Source organism: Chelonoidis abingdonii, chromosome 7 (genome assembly GCF_003597395.2).
Source record: "Chelonoidis abingdonii isolate Lonesome George chromosome 7, CheloAbing_2.0, whole genome shotgun sequence".
Lineage (NCBI taxonomy): Eukaryota > Metazoa > Chordata > Testudines > Testudinidae > Chelonoidis > Chelonoidis abingdonii.
The window spans coordinates 57,711,754-57,730,455 of record NC_133775.1 but is presented as its reverse complement, the minus strand read 5'-3'; the positions used below and the strand labels follow the sequence as shown (position 1 = coordinate 57,730,455).

General features: G+C 40.8%; 1 protein-coding gene and 1 pseudogene across 5 annotated transcripts in view; one reads left to right on the top strand and one right to left on the bottom strand.

The window, feature by feature from the left end:
* Positions 1 to 18,702, bottom strand: part of ACBD6 (acyl-CoA binding domain containing 6) — a 161,258-nt gene that overhangs the window by 125,135 nt on the left and 17,421 nt on the right. The window lies entirely within an intron of this gene.
* On the top strand, positions 1,868 to 17,208 carry LOC116834224 (uncharacterized; annotated as a pseudogene).

The window sequence follows — 18,702 nt, the reverse complement described above, 5'->3', positions numbered from 1 at the left end:
TCCGATATAGTAATATCGATTTTAGCATTACTCCTCTCGTTTTGTAGGAGTACAGAAATCGATTTAAAGAGCCCTTTAAATCGATATAAAGAGCAGTGTAGTGTGGACGGGTGCAGCATTAAATCGATTTAACGCTGTTAAAATTGGTTTAATGGCGTAGTGTAGACCAGGCCTCAGAGTTGGTAGGACAACTCCCACCTTTTCATATTCTCTGTATGTGTGTATAATATCTCCTTACTACATGTTCCATTCTATGCATCCGATGAAGCGGGCTGTAGCCCACAAAAGCGTATGCTTAAATAAATTTGTTAGTCTCTAAGGTGCCACAAATACTCCTGCTCTTTTCACTTGCCAGTTGTGGCCATCCCACACTCTTGCTAATAAAACCTTTATATCACAGACTTGTTACTTTATATATTCATGATACCTATGTAACATCTCCATCCACCACCCCAGGCTCATTCACACCTCAACTATGTATACTACAAAAATTGCATTGAAATGATAAAATCTACTGACTGAAATTTAAACCTGTTCCTAGTGGGGCATTTAGTGGTGTCCAAACAAGATCAAAGTCTAAGGGCTGTTCAAGACTACTTTGTACTAGACACAATGAAGAGACTGCAAACCCCCAAAACAGGTAACTGGGCTCTTACTGCCAGAGATGCTGGAACTAACGGGGCTGGAGCTGCTGCCACACTCCCTGGCTTGAAGTGGTCTCCATCATATACAGAGTTTACAGTTTGATTCAGTGGCTCTCAGCACCCCCACTATAGAAATTGTTCCAGCACCTCTGCTTGCTGAGACGTATTGGAAGGCTTGAAGGAGTGCAAAGCCTTTAGAAGTTATGGAGTTTGCTTCAGCTTCCAGTTTGGTTACACCAAAGATCAGGGAAATGACAGGCAAGATCCACTGTTGCATTATACCACAGACCTTATATTTTTTACGTAAGAGAAATTATGTAATCCCTACGCTCATAAGAGTGACGGACAAAGAGAGCTGAGGCATCTGCTAAGGGGAAACTGAGAAGGAAGCCTGTATTGAAAAATGAACACACTATCAAGAATTTTGTTCAGTGATCATCAGTACTAAAAATTATAACACCATGGATATTAAAACAACAAGTTTACAGGACAGGAAGCTAATAAGCCAAGTAACAGCTCTCATGCAGCTGAATAAGTTTCTGTACCCTGTAATATTTTTTCTTCTAAATGCCAAACTTTATTTGAATATACAAACATAGACGCAGTCTCTTTAATAGACTGCACCACACTTCAATATATGGGCTGACATCCTGACTCCATTTAATTCAGTGGGACCAGCATTTTACCTAGTGAGTCTTACCCAGTGTTTACCAGGGAGCCACAAGTGTCTCTGTGGGCTGCATTCTCTGTAAAGCCTAGCAATATAGAAACCATGCCTAATGTCTTGAAGGCATCAAATGTGAATGTTCTTTAATTTCTCCTAGATCTTCTTTCAGTTCCTGTTTGTGCCTCTGGTTCTTAAAATCTATCACCCTCTCAGGTAATCCTGTGGCATCAATATCCAGATACATGCCAATATCAGAGGCTTTCAGGAATCTATTTTCCTATCCACTAGGAGTAGATTTACATTTCTTAGCAATAATTGGTAATCCATGACATTGCCCTACACCAATTTCTCAATGCACTGATTGAGGAATTCCACAATGTTGATATCTGGAGCTTTGCCCTAAAGGATGGTTCTTTGGCATGCACCATTTGGTGGTAGTGGTAGGGGAGAGATTATCAGTCACGAAGCAACAGTAAAAAGGCTCTGCCTTCTTTCGTCCTCCTTAAATTATATGTGGGGATGATCAGTAGTTTCCATCCCACCAGTCTCAATCGCTATGATAGGAGGTAAAACGACAGGCTAACCTCCTAGGTTATACCAGTAAAAGTAAAACCCTGAAGTGGGCTGGCTGAATCATAGGAAGCTGGTATAGTTTCAAGATGTAGGAGAGTTTATGGAACACATTTCACAGATTTAAATCCAATCAGGGGACCTTTAAACCTGCTTCACTTGCTTCTATCACTACACAATGCTCTGACATACCTGGACACAACTTGAGAAGGAAAGGATTGTTAGAGAGGCAGCATGAACATGTAAATCCTCCGAAAGTTTTAGACACTCCCTCCCTCCCTCTGTGTCATGGCCTGGCTGTCCCCCTGGGAAGGGAACTTGAGCAGACACTAATTGTATTTGACAGCAGCAATTACACGCAAGGCTGGAGATTAGAAGCCCGTTAATTGTGTGTGTTGTAATTGCTGCCGTCTTTTCCTTTAATAGTTAAGGCCAGTGCCAGGAGAATCAGTGGGAGGAGGGTAATGCAGGTGGTCCAGGGACCAAAGCCCCTAGAAAGAGGTCTCTCTCTTTATAAGAAGGCTATCAACACAGCAACAATGCAGGATGTTCCTTTGACAGGACGTCTAATGAAGCATGAAAAAGGAACAAATGTGCAATTCCAAAGGTATTTTCCACCTGTATTTTCTAGTTTACTGTGCAGGCACTAGTGAACTTCACATTATAATGCAACATGGATGAGGGTAAAATATTAACCCTTAGAGCTCACCATACTCAAAACCCAAAGAATTTTTACTCTTTCTAAAATTCAGGCATTGTGTTAAATACTTAAACAGCATTCATAAAATCCTTCCACTCCATTAAAGAGTCTGAACAGCTCAGAAAGGCACAAAAGGCAACTGTACTCTCTCTATCAGCTTTATTCATGGCTATCATAAACATTCGATTTAATATTCCTTTCTCAACAATGCTTCCTAGCTCTAAAAAGCAGCCTCAGCAAGTGTGTGCATGCATGACTCAGCAGCTGGAACATTTTCAAAAGACCACTGCAGATCTGTTCAATTTGAGCAAACTGTTCTATAAACACTATGTTCTCCAGTACAATATATATACACTTTTTATATTATAGTGACAGTCTAGTTAAGTCTGTCAATGATTCCATTAAACCTCCACACACAATTTTTCTGGTGCACATAAAACTAGCCTGTAAAAGCTCACCTTGTAAACAAGATCTAGGTCTGCAAGGACTACTTTTAAGCCTACTTTTATAGGACAATACAAGTGCAATATAAAGAGACAGAAGTTGATTAATTTCATGATAATTTGGAGACCTCGGATTTAAAAATGACAGCCATTTAGTCTATCAATAACTGTGCTGTAATCACATTTGGAGATTAGTAATTAGGTATTCTATGGAGAAAAAAATACATCTATATTGTGACCTCTGCATTTAACAGTAGCTACACTCAGTGATTTCTGATACTTACTGCATACATTTTTGCATGGTCAAAAGCCTAGTGTATATACACGTTTTGAAAAGCATCCAGATTGGGGACACAGATTAATTTTGCAGAAGTCAGAAGATCTTGCAAGAGGAGCACAAGGCATTACTATTGGCCAACGCTGAATCTAGTCAGTAATATTTCCCATATTCTCCATGTAAACTACCAAAATGCCATGGCACAATAGTTGCATGCAGTGTAGTTGTAGCTATGTCAGTCCCAAGATATTAAAGAGACAAGGCGGGTGAGGTAATATCTTTTACTGGACCAATTTCTATGTATTTATATAGATTTCTGTAGACGTTTATAGGGACAATAGGAATATCTGAGTTGTAACAGTAAAAAGGATAAACAAGAAGCTTAGGATAAGAACTAAAACCTCAAGCTTCAGAGCATAAACTAACATTCCACTACTGGGGACAGGAAAAACTTTCCCTGGGGTGCAGGGGTCTCTGCAGCACCTGCTAGGCCACTCTCAGAGATAGAATACTGGACTACATGTATAATGGTGTGATTAGTGGGGAAATTACTATATTCACAAAATTGACAACCCCAGACTAATCAAGCAGTGCTACTGAACCTTGGTTTCTTTAACAAGAGAGAAACATCACTATTCAAGATCTGTGTTGATCAAGATGTCAATTATCTAATTAACACCTTACAAATAAATTAGTGTTACTTGCCAACCTATAGTTTTAACAGATTTGAATGTTCCCCATTTTTGCACATATACAATTACTTGGTTATACTGATTTTAACCCTCAGATCCAGGTCCTTGAATGCACAACCCAGATATGTGGCCTATGCACACAGGAACTTTGTGGAAGATTGTAAGGGAAGGAAAAAATCTTCATTGGTCTCTGCACCCACAACCCAGGACAGGGCAAGGAGCAGGGCTATGACATACCATGACAGACAGTAGTTCTTCAAAGTCACAGATCCAATGATTATACCCCTACCACTTCCCCAGCAGACATGCAGGGGTGTGCTATGAAGTTACACACAGCAACATGTTATGGGTGCAGCTGTCTTCTGCATAGCCTCCTCTGTGCCTACAATTTACACTTAAAATAAGACTTTCAAGGCCCTTATTTGAGCTGCTGGATTTTGCCCTAAAAATTTAAAATGCCATGCAGCCAAAGACTGCTATAAGAGTTATAATATTTTTAAACAGCACAACCTTTTATTATGAATAATTTGAATATCTGGGCCTGGATAATACAGGCTCATTTTAGTCCAATGGGGATTTCCTATGTTGAACATAGATTTAAGAATGTTAAAAACCTCATTTTCTTTGCCAGTCTAACTCAGATCCTAGCTGGTGAACCTGAATGGCAATGTGTGGGTTCATTCTATTATTGTTCCCTCTCTTGCAAATTAAGTGCTAAAACCATTCTCATGTGAACATAGTTTCACTGTCTAGGGGCTTGGCAAGACTGGAAAATGAGGGAGGTTTTAAAAATGTGTTAGGGTATGTCTACACTGCTAAGAAACGCCCCCAGCACTGAGTCTCAGAGCCTGGGTCAACTGACTTGGACTCACAGGGCTCTGAGTGCACAGCTAAAAATGGCAGTGTAGAGGTTGGGCTGGACCCTGGGCTCCAAGACTCTCCTCCGCATTGGGTTTCAGAGCCTAAGCTCCAGCCGGAGCCTGATCATCTATGCAATTACTTTTAGCCCAGCAGCCCAAGCCCTTCGAATCTGAGACAACTGCCCCAAGTTCTGAGACTGCGAGCCATGGATTTTTCTTTGCAGTGTAGATATATCCTTAGTTAACATGTGTTAACAGGGTTTGTTGTTTGTTTTAAATACCACTTGGCACCTAGAGTAAACAGGTAGTCATAAAAAACTATGATAGCTGATCCGGGTTTGCCAAGGGTTAAGTTCCTGTCTACACTACGTGCTAACTGATATTTGAGCTTGTTAATGAACATGTTCCCAGTCTAGATGAGCTTCCCACTCCGCACCTGACCTCCCCACCAACCAGGCTTGTAACCTCCATGCAGCCTTTTTCTCCCTTACATCCCTCCACCCACACACTGACATAATTCAAGCTTCTCTGTTCTTCATCCCCACCTCTCATCCACATCTTACTGAACCCTACTGCCTGCCTCAGTCATCTCTCCCCTTGACTCCTGCTGCTACCTCCCCTCTGACCTTGCTGCCTCTCCCTACCCCCCCCCCCACACCCGTTACTCAGTCCCCATGTCCCCAAACTCTGTCAAAGCACCTCAGTCCTGTCCTGAAGTTTCATCGGCTGGCTCACTTCAGCCAATGCGATTGATGTATGCAAAAAAAATGGAGGGAGTGAATGATAACTGGCTGAAGTTACTTCTGATGCAACAATGTGACTGCTCATTTCTGCCTTTAAGCCCAACAACAAAGTGGGCATTTCCAGGAAGGTGGATTGATTCAAATCACCATGTGGAAAGCCTTGATTTAAATTATCAATTTTAATCAACTTTTCCAACTGTAATTCACTTGTTTTCTATAGAACATTGCATGCTCACTGGCTGATATAACCATTAAAACATGTTGAATTACAACTAAATAAAGCCTTTACACTAGATTTGGTACATCTTTTTTGCTACCTAATGATGAGATACATGATGGTGTCTCCTGGAGTCAAGTTGGGTCCCCACACCTCAGATGATTTTGCCAGTCTCTTGCACCCAACAGCATAACCCCTGGGTCACCTACAGGATCAAGTCCTTGATACAGTATATGATGATCTACTTGCCATATCTATAAAGTTTAGCCTCAAAACTTAGTTTTCCCTCATCAATTCTTTCACTAGATAGAAAAGCTGCCTTTAACTCAATGTTTTTGATAGAAGCTCATTGATTCAGCATATTTATTTTTAATTTAAATGTTTTAAGACGATATAATAAGTTCAGGCCTTAAGATATTTTGTATTAAATTTATGAATTCATTTCAGACAGGTTTATTTTTGAAAATAAAAAATTGTTAAATAAAAAATAAAAAACCCAATCTAAATTTAAAAAAAAAATCTATCACTGACTTTTATCTACCTAATTTCCTATGTTCCAGTTTTCCAACTATCACCAAAATTAATGAAGGTTTTGACAGCTGGGTAGGGGACAGCTGGGGTTTCTGAATAAATAACTGAATGTTTCTGCTAAGTTATCAGCAGTGAAATAGCTACATGTTGACATTTAAAATATCTGTAGATTTCACAGTCAATATATAGAGATGAATGGGGCACGTCACACCTACTGTCTCTGCAAATTTAAGACAACACACTGCATCAGTTACACTAAGGGCTTGTCTTCACGTACAATACTGAAGCTGCTGCAGTGCTTTAGGACTAGTCTACACTAGAAATGCTTCAGCAATGCAGGTGTAGCACATCTGGTGAAGACACTCTATGCTGATAGGCGAGATCTCTTGTGCCGGTATAATAAATCCACCTCCCTGAGAGGCTGTAGGTATGTTGATGAGAGAAGCTCTAACTTAATCTGTCTACATCAGGGGCCTGGTCTACACTAGGAGTTTGTCGAATGTAGCAGCATTAAATCGAATTAACCTGCACCCATCCACACAACGAAGCCATTTACTTTGACATAAAGGGCTCTTAAAATTGATTTCTGTACTTCTCGCCGAGGGGATTAGCGCCGAAATCAATACCGCTGGTTCGAATTAGGGTTAGTGTGGACGCGATTCAACGATATTGGCCTCCAGGAGCTATTCCACAGTGCACCACTGTGACAGCTCTGGACAGCACTTTCAACTCACTCAGATGCACGGGCCAGGTGAACAGGAAAAGGCCCGCGAACTTTTGAATCTCATTTCCTGTTTGGCCAGTTGAGCTCATCAGCACAGGTGACCATGCAGCCCAAGAATCGAAAAAGAGCTCCTGCATCGACCATATGGGAGGTACTGGATTGGATCGCTGTATGGGGAGACAATTCATGCTATCAAAACTATGTTCCAAAAAGACGAAATGCCAAAACATTTGAAAAAATCTCCCAGGGCATGCTGGAGAGAGGCCACAACAGGGACTCAATACAGTGCCGCGTGAAAGTTAAGGAGCTCAGACAAGCAAACCAGAAAGCCAAAAAAATCAAACAGACACTCCAGGGCAGAACTGCAGACATGCCGCTTCTATGCTGAGCTGCATGCAATTCTAAGGAGGGCTGCCACCACTACCCCACCCCTGACCGTGGATTCTGAGGAGGGGTACTCTCAGCCATGCCTGAGGATTTTGTAGATGGGGAAGATGAAGAGGAGAACGACGATGACCTTGAGGAGAGCACACAGCATACCATTCTCCCCAACAGCCAGGATCTTTTTCTCACTATGACTGAAATATCCTCCCAAGGCGGTATCCCCGACCACGAAGCCGTAGACGGGACCTCTGGTGAGTGTACTTTTGTATATATAATAGTTTTAAAGTGTTTTTTAATGATTAAGTTGCCCTGAGCACTTGGGATGCATTTGCGGCCAGTACAGCTACTGGAAAAGTCTGTGAATGTGTCTGGGGATTGAGCGGAAATCCTCCAGGGACATCTCCATGAAGCTCTCCTGGAGGTACAGCCTTTGCAGAAGGTTTCTGGGGAGAACCAGCCATGCGGTGGGGGGAGGGATAAAGTAATCATCCCAGAGAATTGGATTGGGGAGGGGGTTACTTTGGTTTCTGCTGCAGCACATTAACATGGAAACTGCAGCACTCAATGGGCTTTGCTTGTTTGTATGGGAAAGGAGGGCGCTGCTTTTATGAAGGTTGCAGAAGCCGAAAGACTATGGCTTACCATGGCTGCCTGCAAGACGAATTCTGTTGCCTGGCCCTGCATCTGTGATCTCTAATACCAAAGCCTCAGGCACTCAATATAAAAAGATGCAAAATGCGACCTTGTACCAAAATCACATGTGCTATGTAATGTGAATAGTGTTGTTCACTGGGAAAGAGTATACACATTGTTCTGTAAAATGTATATTTTTAAATACTTCTCTCCCTTTTTTCCCTCCCGCAGCTGCAAATTTTTCAAGCCTCCCTCCTCCGTCCCAAAGGCTCTCTCAGATAAGGCAGCGAAAAAAATGCATGTGCGATGAACTGTTCTCTGAGATCATGGAGTTGACCCGCAATGAAAGAGATCATCTGAATGAGTGGAAGGGCACAGTATCACAATACAGGAAAGTGGCCAATGAACGTGAGGACAGGAGGGACGAACGTGAGGACAGGAGGGACAAATGAGATGAGAGGTGGCGGCAGGAAGATCAGCAGAGGCAGGATGCAATGCTGGGGCTACTGCGGGATCAAACTGACATGCTCTGGCGTCTGGTGGAGCTTCAGGAATGGCAGCAGGATCACAGAGTGCAGCTGCAGCCCTTGTTTAACCGCCTTCTCCCCTCCCCAAGTTGCACAGCCTCCTCACTCAGACACCCAAGAACATGGCGGGAGAGGCGCTGGGGACCCAACCACTCCACCCCAGTGCACAGCCCAAGCAACAGAAGGCTGGCATTCAACAAGTTTTGAAGTGGCCTTTTCCTTCCCTCCTTCCACACCCCACCTGGGCTACCTTTCAGTTATCTCCCTATTTTTTATAATCAATTAATAAAGAATACATGGTTTTTAAATGATAGTGACTTTATTTCCTTTGCAAGCAACCTGTGATCGAAGTGGGGAGGGTGGGTGGCTTACAGGGAATAAGTCAACCAAGGGGGTGGGTTTTCAGCAAGGAGAAAAACAGAATTGTCACACTGTAGCCTGGCCAATCATGAAACTGGTTTTCAAAACTTCTCTCATGCGCAGCACTTCCTGGTGTGCTCTTCTAAATGCCCTGGTGCCTGACTGCGCGTAATCAGCGGCCAGGCGATTTGCCTCAACCGCCCACCCCACCATAAATGTCTCCCCCTTACTCTCACAGAGATTGTGGAGCACACAGCAAGCAGCAATAACAATGGGAATATTGGTTTCGCTGAGGTCTCAGCGAGTCAGTAAAGTGCACCAGTGACCATTTAAATGTTCAAATGCACATTCTACCACCACTCTGCACTTGCTCAACCTATAGTTGAACAGCTCCTGACTACTGTCCAGGCTGCCTGTGTATCGCTTCATGAGCCATGGCATTAAGGGGTAGGCTGGGTCCCCAAGGATAACTACAGGTATGTCAACATCCCCAACAGTTATTTTCTGGTCTGGGAAGTAAATCCCTAGATGCAGCTGTTTAAACAGACTAGTGTTCCTGAAGATGCGAGTATCATGAACCCTTCCCAGCCATCCCACGTTGATGTTGGTGAAATGTCCCTTGTGATCCACCAGTGCTTGCAGCACCATTGAAAAGTACCCCTTGCGGTTTATGTACTGGTTGCCCTGGTGGTCTGGTGCCAAGATAGGATATGGGTTCCATCTATTGCCCCACCACAGTTAGGGAATTCCATTGCAGCAAAGCCATCCACTATGACCTGCACATTTCCCAGAGTCATTACCTTTGGTAACAGCAGCTCAGTGATTGCTTTGGCTACTTGCATCACAGCAGCCCCCACAGTAGATTTGCCCACTCCAAACTGATTCCCAACTGACTGGTAGCTGTCTGGAGTTGCAAGCTTCCACAGGACTATTGTCACTCGCTTCTCAACTGTGAGGGCTGTTCTCATCTTGGTATTTGGGTGCTTCAGGGCAGGGGAAAGCAAGTCAAAGTTCCATGAAAGTGCCCTTATGCATGCGAAAGTTTTGCAGTCACTGGGAATTGTCCCACACCTGCAACACTATGAGGTCCCACCACTCTGTGCTTGTTTCCCAGGCCCAGAATCAGCATTCCACAGCATGAACCTGCCCCATTAACACCATGATATAAAAAGCGCTGAGACCCACATTTTAAGAGAATTCTGTGTCCATGTCCTCATCACTCTCGTCACCGCGCTGCCATCGCCTCCTCCTCGCCTGGTTTTTTATGTTCCAGTTTTGCATAAACTGCATGATAATGTGCGACATGTTTACAATTTTCATGACTGCTGCATTGAGATGAGTGGACTCCATGCTTGCCGTGGTATGACGTCTGCACTGAAAAAAGGCGTGAAACGATTGTCTGCCCTCGCTCTGGGGAAGGGCAACTGGCAACATGGCTTACAGGGAATTAAAATCAACAAAGGGGGTGGCTTTGCATCAAGGAGAAACACAAACAACTATCACATAGAATAGCCCCCACAAGGACTGAATTCAAAATCCTGGATTTAGCAGGCTGTTGATTTCACGGAGGGAGGGGGGAAGCAAATGAATATAAAACAAATCTGGTCTATTCCTTGTTTTGATCCATTCCATCTATCTTTTACATCTTAGGCTGGCAGCAGATGGTGCAGTACGACTGTTAGCCATTGTCAACTCCTGGGTGCTTGGCAGAAGATGGGAATGGCCTGGCTGAGTCACTCCCATGTCTGCCCAGGTGCCCCTGACCGACCTTACCGAGGTCAGCTAAAAGAGCACCCAGGAGTACGACGACAACGGCTACCAGTCGTAATGCACCGTCTGCTGCCAAAAGGCAATGAGCTGCTGCTGTGTAGCAATGCAGTCCCAAGTCTGCCAGCACCCAGGAGACATACGGTGACAGTCAGCTGAGTGGGCTCCATGGTTGCCGTGGTATGGCGTCTGCACAGGTAACCCAGAAAAAAAGGCATGAAACAACTGTCTGCCGTTACTTTCACAGAGGGAGGAAGGAAGGGAGGGGGGAGCCTGACGACATGTACCCAGAACCACCCGTGAAAATGTTTTGCCCCATCAGGCATTGGGATCTCAACCCAGAATTCCAATGGGCAGGGGAGACTGCAGGAACTATGGGATAGCTACCCACAGTGCAACGCTCCAGAGGTCGACGCTAGCCTCAGCACTATGGACGCACACTGCCAAATTAATTTGCTTAGTGTGGATGCACGCACTCAACTTTATATAAACTGTTGCCAAAAATCGAATTCTGTAAAATTGGAGTAATTCCGTAGTGTAGCCATACCCGGGGTTAGGTCAGTATAACTACATTGCTCAGGGGGGTGGATTTTTCAAACCCCTGAGAGATGTACTTATGCCAGTATACATTTGTAGCGTAGACCGGCCTCAGTTTATGTTTTTACAATTGTCCACACAACTACGAAAGCTTAGATTCTGGAGCAAAATTGTGCAACAAGAAAATGGATTCTGTGGGAAATTCCATGACCACAGAATTGCAGAATATGTGGAGCCTCTGCAAACAGTGCACTGTACTAATTTAACCAGATGTGATACCTGTGAATATCTACAAGAAAAATCAAACTTTAACAGTTTCTAGCTCTACTGCAGGAAAAAAGTTGCAAAAAAAACAAAACAAACAAAAAAAAAACTTATCCATCAAGTATATGTCATTAGATGCCAACATCTTTAATTTTCGCTCTCTCTCTCTCTCACACACACACGTATGATAGGCAAAAGCAGATATGATCTCTGCACAGTTTAGAAAATTAGATAGCCACTATTTTAAAAAACAACAAAACTTCATCAGTCAGTGGCCAAACACTTCAATAAACCATTGCCTTATGTTTATCAATGATAAATTCCCCTCCCACCCCCCACCCCCCCAAAAAAAATCAAGGCTTGAACTATTGTAGATGTAAGAGAGAACTTCTGGACGTCTCACTTTAAAAAGAGTCTCCTATCGGATTTGCCAAAAAAGTACTGTTACATACTTCCACAGAACTTTGCATGCAGAATAGTTCAACAGAAATTTCACTATTTAAGACTTTTGCTGTCATCCCTCCCCCCGCCCTTTTTTTCCCCCCAGTTAGTCTTCAGATTCACAAACATTGAAAAACTTTACTACAGATACATAGAGAAACCAAAAGGAAACACTAGACTTCAGTGGAATTGTTCACTTATCATTAACTACATGGTGAGGAGAAGCTACAACTGGATGCATCAAGGTGGCAGATTAAGACCCTTTATGGGAACGTAGGGCTCTTCTGTTGAGTCAACCTAGACCCAGATACTAAAATGCTGCATTGCAGTTCATGGCAATTACGGCTGAGCCACCTAGAAAGTGGGCCCACTCACCTCAAACGTAGTATATAAAGATGACTCTTTGGGCCAAATAGATGGAGAGCTAGGGATGAAAGAGTCATGCAGGGAAACCCAAGCTCAGTAAGATTAGCCTTTGGTTTGTTAGGTTATTCTTTACAAGTCACCAATAAAGCCAGACCGTGGACAGGAGGACGAGTGTGGACAGGAACACAGCGTTTGTGTGCTCTGTTGAAAGCCTTACCACTCTGCCTTACCACACTAGAGAATGTTTATAGCAGTGACACTCTCTAATAGTGCAATTCTCTGGAGCCATTTTTATTTTCAATTTTTTCATCCACCTGTGTGTTCCACATTACCCTCACTGAAACTACCCAGAGGAGATCTAAAAGAGCAGAAATTTCATACTCACCTGGAGCTCAGCTCATCACTGACACATCCAAGAATGAAGGCACCAGGCAGCTGTAACACCCAGATGTGCTGTGACTGTGCAGACTGTGCATTAAAATGCCACCATTTTTTAAACTGTTCTTTTTTGGAATATATTTTAGGCAGTCCATGCTACCTTTATTAATTAATGAGATCAAGCAACACAAGTGATTTCAGCTGAATTCATCTGAACATTCAACTAGCTAAAAATGAACATTTCTACTCTTAGTTTATTAAAGTCATCACCACTATTTTTAACATGCATCCCAGAAAGCTCTGCAATGGTGTACAACATATAGTTGTTAAAGCACCACTGAGACAACTAGTTGGCAGCCAGGCAATATGCTTCCAGGCCGGATCCAATAGGATTTAATCAGTTATTTTTTTCTCTAAACTATTTCATGTTTAGTTAATGTTATCATTTCAACCTCTCCAGAGAGCCAACTAAGACTCTTAATACCCAGGAAATGGACTCCTATAATTGGTTTCAGAACATGGAAACTAAAAGAACTAAAATACAGCAGCAGAATTTTAACAAAGGAAATCTCCAGCAGTCTTGATCTGCTGGTTGGCTTCTCCCAAATTCACATGTTTATAAAATGCAGGCTATAAATTGGCAGTATTGTATGTCCAACAGCCTGAAAGAGGACTGCAGTGTCATAAATAAAAGAGACCATAAGTTTCTATGGAGACATAAAATAAGAGACCCACAAATTCATGCAATATTCTCTAACCAATTCCGGTTTTGTTTATATTTACTGTATAAAACACTACCTCATCATTTAAGTCCTCTTGTCCATATGGAGTATGGGGTTAGAACCAGCCTTCAGAGAAGCAGGAACTTCTACTCCAAGTCTAGCATTTTGTTTCTATGCTTCATTGTAAATTGTGGTTCTAGTGACAAGAACTGTCAACCATTTGTCAGTATGTCTGCCTGCTGCAGGAAAGGAAAGCCACTAAAACAGCACTGCTGACAGCCCCACAAACACACCATTCATGGCAGGGTGGATAAAAATCAATGATTTAAAATTTAAAAAAAAAAAAAAAAAACCACAAATTTTTTAATTAAATAGGTTTTTTTTTTGAGGAAAAACCTATTTAATTAAAAAATCTATCTAAAGAAAGTTTTAATTAAGATACATTATAGCTCAAAGATATTTCATAATGGAATAGGGATTATAAATTCCAATTCTATAGTATGAGACAATATATTCATGTAATGTTTAAGAAAAGATTTGTAAATGAGTTCCAGTAGTTCATAGATTAGGGACTCAATTTTATGGGGTGCCACAGGCTTCCGTATAGATTACTTAGGTTAATCTCTCTATTTTACCCAATGGGACTCAGTGCTCAGTCTAGATATACCATCTGAGATGCTTAGTATTGCAGTTCTCAAACTGTGGATTTGTGTCTTCAGAGGTTAACAGTAAAATGTTCTTAAATAAATAAAATAACTAAATAACTAAATAAATAAATCAATAGAGGTGAGAAATAACACACCTCAACTCTATTGTCCCTCTGCAAATTTATGTACACCGAGTCAATCCCTTACTTCTCTCTAAAAGTGCAAAGTTTCACGAAGTTCAATGAATAGAAGATTGTTGGGGGCAGAACAGGTCTGGACAAGGAGAAGAAGTCTGGAGATAAACATGAAAAGTGAGAGACATACGCTTGTTTTGTTAAAATATTATATATTTGCTGTTGAAGAAAAAAATCTTAGTTGTTTTAGTTAAATAAAACAAGTTAAATGTCTGTCTGGTGATGTTCTCCTCCTAATACAGCATGGCAAGAAAACCCTCCAAATATTAATGATTAACCTGTTGAACTGGAGATAGTTCACTTCCCAATGACTTCATAAATATCTGCTTCAATTACCTTTGGTAAATGAAATAACCAAAACAACCATTCTTTTCTGCTTAGCAGTAAACTAACTCTGAAAAGTTTCAAAATAAATTCACTTAAAACAATGTGATAGGTGCGGAACCTTCTAACAAAATGAAACCATATGTCTGTTTCTGATTGTGAAAGAATACGTGTTAATGATACAACAAGAATGCACTTTTAATTAGAAAACCACATGACTAAATGAAGTCTTCCTGACTTCAGTGATTAAATCATCGATTTTTTTTTATTTAAATGAAATCACCGATTCACGCGAACATAACGACGAATAATTCTACTTGCTAGAATAATGTATACTTCAGCCCAGAATGCAACCTCTATTAGACTATCTCCATCACATACAGATCTACTTCTACGGTTCATGAAGGAGTAATCTGAGACAGATTTGTTTCCTATTCTGACAGCGTGGTTTCATAGACAAGAAATAAAAATATAGACAATCATTATTAATAAAATAGCATCGAAATTTAAAAAAAAAAAAAAAAAACAAAAAAAAAAAACCTCTTCCGTTTATTGGTACATCACTACATTCACAGTAGTGGATTAACACTTTTGTTGTCCATTATTAAGTGGTCACTAATCTATTTTAGTTTTTTTTAAAGCTAGCATGCATATGACAGAAGACAGTGTTTTAAAAATGGATGTTCTCAAGACATGTAAGTTAAAAAGCTATAGACTGTACCACTAAACTTTAAATTAAATTCACGTGGGTAACATAATACTTCCCACATAATGAAAGGACTGAGGTTTAAACTAATCCTTTTAGCATAATGAAAATTATAAACAAAATGCAGTTACATATATGAAGAAAGGTCCAGTCAGACAACTGATGGTATCCATGAGTGGCTCTCTTTATGAGTAGAACTTACAAAAAGTTAAGGTTTTTTTTTAATTATTCAGACCTGGAAGGATTAGTTAAAAACTATGAAGTAATTTCAGACATTCCCTGTTATAAGGTTCATTTTTACAGGAGCTGTTACATTTCAAGCCAATTGCTGAAATCAGACATTTAGCATTTTAGTCACCAGTAGGTTATACGGGGATCCTGCAGCAGTACCAGGGCCTAAGTCTTTAGCAATATGAGCCCTTCATTAGTGTAACAGCCGTAAATACTTGGGGATAAAATGAGCTCCTTTTGTGTGGCATCTCCCTTAGTTTCCCCAATCACTAAGATGGGCATGATAACTTACCTCCTTTCCTTGAATAGGTGTTGTGAGTAGCTAGTACTTGTGAAGTGGTATTATGTTGCCTTACGAAACAGTATGAATGGACTGTTCTCTTATTAATGATGTAGGAGTTGATTTTAAAAAAAATACATTTTCAGTCAAATTGTAAAAGGTCCATAAATTCTTAACCTGTATAGCTAATGAACTGCCTTGTTCTCAATTTGGTAAAACAAAACAGGTCATATTCAACATCACGGTTCTTTTGGTCTCCTGCAAATCACTCCAGAAACACTGCTCTAACACCAAGAAAAGTATTTTCAAGAGTATATGTAGTAACACAGACTACTATTCTTACAACCAAAAGGAACTAACTTCACAGGTAGGATTCTAAAATGGACATCTTCCTCAGGGCCAGCTCACATAATATTACCGAATCTGTAGCTGCAGGAGGTCATGAGATCTCCATCCCACCAGCTACAATGTCTACTAATGTTCTAAAACTGTGTGCTGACAAATTGCTGCTGCACGTTAACTGGGAGGTCTATTGTGAGGATCCCCTCCTTTATTTCTGCTCTGTCTTGTGCACTTTGTAGATTCCTATAAGAAGAAGCCTCGATTTACTCCTCTAATGACACATACGCGCGCACACACACACACTCTCTCTCTCTCTTCCAGAAACATTCTTCCTTAATGACCAGAGATATGAACACTCCTCTTCCAGCTGGCATAAAAATTGAGAAGGTGGAGAATCACACTGTATATTGAAGTCTTGGGCCTTGCAGCAGATAATCCAACCAAATGGATTCATGGTGCTGAACCACAAAAATATCAGCCTGAAAATCTGCCTGAACATTGAAGAATGGCAGCAAAACCCTAAACATGAATCAGCTTGTCAATTAGCCAACACTATGAAGTCTGGTGTGGACTGGCACTGGAGTACCAGTTATAATACCACATTTGCGAGTTAGCCGCTATATTCTATTATAAACACTGCATTTGAAGGATTCATAAATCAGCCATTTTAATTTACACTGGGATGAAATTTACCACATATCACTCCAAAATGTAAATTTAAAACATACCTTACAAGATGGCTAAAAATGAGTTCATACAGGGTAGTGATGGTGAATATAGTAAGTTTTTTGGCAGCTTCTGGTGCTTCCTCTCACCTCCACCCCAACTACCAATGAAAACAAACTTTTAAAAATTATAGTCAGTTTTTAGAGGGGGTTTAGCATTAATATGAGTTATTTAACTTTAAAAGGCAGCTATTGTGTATTTTCCTATTGACAGTGTATATGTTTTTGTAACACCTCACTAACAGATTTTGATATTTTATGAACTATTGATTTAATTTTCAGGTAAAAATACAAATGCAGGTATTACCATAAAAAAGTCAATTAAAAGACGAGGAGTTAACACACTAAAAAACAAAATCCAAGCAGTTCAGAACTGCATCTGAAACTCCATCCTTAATTAAGGATTTGCAGGGATCTGTATGACAGGGGAACCCCACATATACAATTATATGTGCCACAACAGCAAGGCATAAAGAAGTGAGCTAACCAAAAGGGTGTCAGAGCTAATTCTGACATTTTAGTTGGATCATTAATTAAAAACAAACAAAAAAAAACAACACCAGACTTGCTATTTTCCAAAGGCTTTACATGCATGGAATGCTAGAAGTAGCTTAGTTTACAGAAGGGAGCTAGTTTTTCCTGTTGGATGGTAAGCCATAAACAGAGATATTCACATCCTAGCAAACTAAACATATAGGAGGAATGGAATCAATGGTATTTTCACATTAGCCATAGACCCAACCATCTTTCCCCTACCCTCCCCACCCCCATTGTAATCCTTCCCAAACCACTCTGCTTCTCACCTCTGACTGCAAACTATGGCTGCGTGGCCAGATTAGGAAGGTGACATCTGTTTGAGTGAGAGACACACTGGGAAGGCATGATGGGTGCTCTTATACTGTTTATGGGACATAGCTTTTTCAATAAAATTTACTTAAGTTATTTACTTAAATTCTTCCAATACAGAAGTTCTCTGATACCAAGCCACAAATTTGCAGATTCAGAAGGATAACATTAGCCTGATTTACCCGTTTGTTAATAAAATGTTAGGACAGGAGCTCAATATAAAATCTTAAATCTGAAACTTGGTCAGAGTTGCTCAAAACTCTTCTAACAAGCCACATTTGAGCACCAATACCAAGCTTTATGAAACTCAGGTCTGGATTTCAAATCCCAAGTTTTGGAATGTTTAGATACGGAGTTTTGGTTTGGGTCATTATAGAGGTTCTAAGTTTGGGGCTGGAGTTATGGTTCAGACCAACATCTAATAAATATGAAACATTAATCAATTTAAAACAAGCTGTATCATTTGTTACTAGAATATTTCCTGAGATTACATCAATAATATCCAGCTCCACCTACAGCATCTAGATTCATAGTGTAGTCCATTTTTTTGTGGTTAAGAAACACATTCTCCAGACTTTCAAAGTATCCTTGAATCGTGAATTCTCTCTTATACATGTTTTAAGTACAAGCAAGAGAATAACAACATTTTAAATATGGTGAAGAAAGGCTACTTGAATAGTGACAGGAACACATTCAAACCCATGAACACTCTAGTAGTTGGCTGCTGTGTTATGAAATACTGCCCTCTGCAGCCCATTCTGGAGAAACAGAGTTGAACCAAATTAACATTCATTCCATACAACTTCTCTGTTTTACAGGTCTACTCTGTGCCTGTAGCAACAATATGTTATTCCTTCGACGTCGTTTGCTTTCAAGCTTGTTCTGTTTTTATCAGAAGGGTTGTTTATTCTCTTCAGTGATCCTCTGGTGGCTGCTTTCAATTCTGTGCTCTGCACTTGC